The sequence below is a fragment of the Coenobita brevimanus genome, chromosome 69 (genome assembly GCF_032717465.1).
Source record: "Coenobita brevimanus isolate Jiangsu-jjx chromosome 69, ASM3271746v2, whole genome shotgun sequence".
NCBI classification, from domain to species: domain Eukaryota; kingdom Metazoa; phylum Arthropoda; class Malacostraca; order Decapoda; family Coenobitidae; genus Coenobita; species Coenobita brevimanus.
The window spans coordinates 21,165,464-21,169,798 of NC_137022.1; the positions used below are offsets into that span (position 1 = coordinate 21,165,464).

At 46.3% G+C, this 4,335-nt stretch overlaps 1 non-coding gene across 1 annotated transcript; it reads left to right on the forward strand.

The window, feature by feature from the left end:
• The first annotated feature begins 3,671 nt into the window (after nucleotides 1–3,671).
• On the forward strand, nucleotides 3,672–3,790 carry LOC145406234 (5S ribosomal RNA). Its single transcript, XR_013898509.1, has one exon. It is a non-coding gene; the product is annotated as a 5S ribosomal RNA (ribosomal RNA).
• Nucleotides 3,791–4,335: the final 545 nt, after the last annotated feature.

Genomic DNA, 4,335 nt, shown 5'->3' on the forward strand with positions numbered 1-4,335 from the left:
GTTACTCAACTGTGTGGATATGGAGTCAAATACACTGGGTTCTGAAGAAGCATTGGGGGAGAGACAGACTACATAGATATATTTGGTGACATTTAGATAGTTTATGCATGAGTAATCAAAATTCAAAATTAGTCGAAGTTTAAAACAGTGTGAACTACAAATTCAGATTTGGTATAACAACAGGTGCCACCCTTGTTACAGAAGTTTGTGAAGAGATGGTAACCAGGAAAACTAAATGGGGATATTTCGGTAGACAAAGAGATTTGGGATTCTGTGAGGAACAGGGCTAGAGCGGATATTTCAGTAGAGGAAGAGATCTGGGATTCTGTGAGGAACAGGGCTAGAAGGGAACTGAATTCAAACTGGTACTGAGACCACGGGTATTGGTGAAGAATAAGGCCACACCTGCACTTCTCCGCTGACAAGCATGAACGGAATTCGCAAAAGTTGCTGCTGGCACAGTCACTCGATGGAGACCGGGAGGACCCTGTGTCGCCAACCCTACCATGCAGGTGGTGGCAATCCGAGATACCACCTTGTTTGTTGATATTAACCCCTTAAACGCGGATCATCTCGTTTGAGACGCTCGGCAAAAAGGACATAACGGCGGATCGTCGCATTTGCGATTCTAGTAAATTTTGAATAACTGCGGGCAAGCAGGCTCCAGATGGTATTGTCTATCAGTACCACCACCCTTTAGCTACAATTAGCATACTTTACCTTTGTACTACTGACCTCAGTTGTTGCCAAGTATCGCGTTTTTCCCCTGTCCCCCCCCCCACCACGGCCCGGCCAGCCTGGCTGTGATACATGGCAGTGCTCTGAGCGCTCAGAACTGTAAATCTGCGCTCTCCTCTCACAAGCAGTTTATGCTAATAGGAAACGCTTGTTTCCCCAGTTGTAACACTAGCTTTTTTTCTCACGGTTTGCCCCTGTTTAGCGTCAGTTTACTGCAGGCTTTCAAAGTGACATTATGGCGAGTTCTAGCTCTTCCCAGTCAGTGCAAGCGGCCGACAGGAACGAGAATAAAGTGGCGGGCGTAAGGCAGAATAAAAAGCGCGCCGTGGTGATCTTTTGGGAAGTAATATGATTGAAAATAATGTAGTATACATGTTTTTAGCTGTGAAAATGGAAATGTTTGTTGAGTGACGGGAAGACTGCCGCCACGGTGCATGTCAGCCGTACGCTCCGTTGATTTTAGCCTTATTTTCAGTGCTTATTGTACAAATACGGATTCCAAACTACCTTTACGTTGTAGTATAAAGTTTAATGTGACAGAATGAGGCTGTGGTAGAGGGGAAACCGGGTTGCTGGAGGTGTGAAAGTGAAGATTTGGTTACCCAACTTTGCAAGTCTTCACAAGTCCTTGGGTAGTCCACGAAGGCTCAACACCTGTCTCTGGAGAAAGCTGAATGTAAGTACTATCTGCCATACCAAGTATAATGTTCTAGGGTTAATCTCTGATTTTTGGCTAATATTTTCCTACAGGTGCTCAGACTGCGATACAACCCCGCCACTCGGGGGGGGGTTGACTGTTCACGGCCGCGTTTAAGGGGTTAATGCAGCGGCCATTGCTAAAGGGAAAGGAAACGGAAAGTGTGATATGTGCATGCAGTATAGTGTAAACAGTTGAAGGTACAGGTATTAACCCCTAAAACGCGGCCGTGGACAGCTGACCTACCCCGTGTGGCGGGGTTGTATCGCAGTCTGAGTACCTCGTTTTCGTTTTCGTTTTTAAAGGCTCCAACATGCTTGCATGTGTCGGCCTTGGTCACCTAATGGCGGCTCTCCATGCTGCACGATCCATTGCAGCCTCCCTGTTCAGTCCCTTAACCCTAAGGTCACACTTAATGACCTCGTCCCATGTCTTTCTCGGTCTACCCCTCATAACCCCACCCCCAATATTAACACTTCTCACCTTCCTCACCCAGCTATCATCCCCCATCCTCTCCACATGTCCAAACCACCTCAATCTACCTCTCCTCATCACAACACCAATACACTCCAGTCCCATCCTACCTCTCAACTCTTCCATTGTAAACCTAGCCCCTCCAGGCCTTGGACGCAGGGACGCACTGCACATCCACCTAATCATTGTCATTTCTGTACGTCTGAGCCTGCGAATATCTTCCTCCTTCACTGCCCAGGTCTCACTACCATACAGCATTACACTCCTAACACATGCTGCATACAAAGACCCCTTAGCACGTAGGGAGAGCCCCCTCAATGTCAGGAGAGGCAAGAGCTCCCTGAACTTCTTCCAACCACTTCTCACCCTAGCCACAGAGCTAGCTCCAGCCCCACCTCCAGCACACAACATGTCTCCTAAATAACAAAACTCTTCCACACACTCAAGAGATTCACCAGCAAGTTCAATTCTTTCACGTCTGACGATCTCCACCTGCTCACCCCGGCACGCCGTACACATAAAATCAGCATTATCTCGCAGTCTACCTCTGATACCACTACATCTCTTATGCACCCATTTATCACACACACCGCACAAGATGGAATTACTTCCCACGCCCTTGTGGCAAACTGCACATGGCCACTCTCCCTCGTCTTTGACAGTACCGCCACCAACCCTAGATATCATCACTTTTGTTTTATCTGCATTTACCCTTAAACCCTTTTGCCCCATACCATCTCTCCACTTCCTAAACCTTTCCTCCGCCTCCCTTTCATTCTCTGCAATCAACACCAAATCATCAGCATACAACAACTCCCACGGGAGTCTGTAGGAAAATAATTGCCAAAAATCAGAGATTAACCCTAGAACATTAAAATTTTTACGGCAGATAGTACTTACATTCAGCTTTCTCCTGAGACAGGTGTTGAGCCTTCGTGGACTACCCAAGGACTTGTGGAGACTTGCAAAGTTGGGTAACAAAGTCTTCACTTTCAGACGGTTTCCCCTCTACCACAGCCTCAATCTGTCACAGTACACTTTATACTACGACGTACAGGTAGTTTGGAATCCGTATTTGTACAATAAGCACTGAAAATAAGGCTACAATCAACGCAGCGTACGGCCGACATGCAGCGCGGCAGCGATCTTCCCGTCACTGAACAAACATTTCCCTTTTCACTTCTAAAAACATGTATACTACATTATTTTCCTTCATAGTACTTCCCAAAGGCTCGCATGGCACTATTACGGCCATAAAAATCACTGTCACTGCCAGTATTGTGAAGCGGGAATGAGAAAGACCACCGCGGCGCGATTTTATTATGCCTTATGCCAGTCACTTTATTCTCGCTCCTGTCGGCCGCTCGCACTTCATTTCTATCGCTCACTTTCACTCTCGCTGTCAGTTTAGTGCCTTATTCATCAGTGTCACTATCATTACTTATAAAAATAATATTTTCTACACACCAAACTGTCATTACTTATAAAAATAATATTTTCTACACACCAAACTGTCACTGTCATAACATAGAATAGAAAAATATGCTTTCAACTTCTTACACTGGAGTGACTGTCACTCTCAATACTTATATTATTACTATGTACAATAATTTACACTGAAGTCACTCGTCACTGTCAGTGCTTTTACAACTACATACACTAATTTACACTCAACAGACTGTCACTATCAGTACGTACAAGAAAACTAAACACTAGTATCACTGTCACTCTCAGTATTATTTACAATATTTTTACCCTTATTTTCAACAGCCATACCACGTTGGGTACACCACTTCCCGTCCGATCAGCGAAGTTAAGCAACGTTGGGTCTGGTTAGTACTTGGGTGGGTGACCGCCTGGGAACACCAGATGCTGTTGGCATCCCTACGTGTCAAGTGGGGTTGGTGGAGGATTAGTGCCCCTCCCTGTAAAACAATTAACTCTAAGCCCTTGGCCACCCCGTTTGGGATACATGGCGTCTGGCAATGAATGAATGAATGAAAAAAATTTTCAATATCTACTCAGGCTGTGGTAGTCAAAGAAACACGGGTAAGCGCACAGGGGAATTTGGCACTCTTTGCACTGAAGGAGGTGCGCCTAAATGTTCTGTCTTGCCGGGTAGTGTGGCTACACACATGGCACCTCCTCAGTGCTTTTCCCCTCTTGGCAGTGCTAGGCAGTGGCTCCAGGCGGTGTCGCTGAAGGTAGTCCTGGCACTGTAGGCGGTCTGGAGGTGTCTGTGAGTGGCGCCTGGGACCTGATGGCAGTACCTGCCCAAAACGCTGAAGCAGCTGATAGACACAAGTCTTAGAAAACAGCCTGAGAGAGTAGTTAGGTGGCTTCCTGTTCTTGATCTTATACAGGATGAAGGCGTTCAGCATGTACATATCAAGCAAGTGCAAGAACACCTTCCTGTACCAGCAACG